The sequence below is a fragment of the Micropterus salmoides genome, unplaced genomic scaffold, assembly GCF_014851395.1.
Source record: "Micropterus salmoides isolate LMB-PRFRI ecotype aquatic unplaced genomic scaffold, ASM1485139v1 Ms_hic_scaffold_16, whole genome shotgun sequence".
Lineage (NCBI taxonomy): Eukaryota > Metazoa > Chordata > Actinopteri > Centrarchiformes > Centrarchidae > Micropterus > Micropterus salmoides.
In genome coordinates, this window is record NW_024040707.1 from 33,816,014 (window position 1) to 33,816,292 (window position 279).

Sequence of the window (279 nt, forward strand, 5' to 3'; positions counted from 1 at the left end):
AGAAAGAAAAAGATGGAGAAAGAAAAGATGAATTGGAGAGAAAGAAAGTCACAGAGGGTGACAAATCCAGGATTTGCTTACTGGCAGATGCAGGGTACGAGCCGTGCCAAGCCAGTGCAATATGAGTGGAGAGGAGAGCAGGAGGGTAGAGGAGACAAGGTCTTACAAACCCAGCGAACAGATTTAGCTCTTCATAATGTTGCCTAACAAGGCTCATTGAGCATTTCCCTGGGTTACGTGTGGTGTTAACTGTGTAAACTGAAATTGGTATGTAGCTTA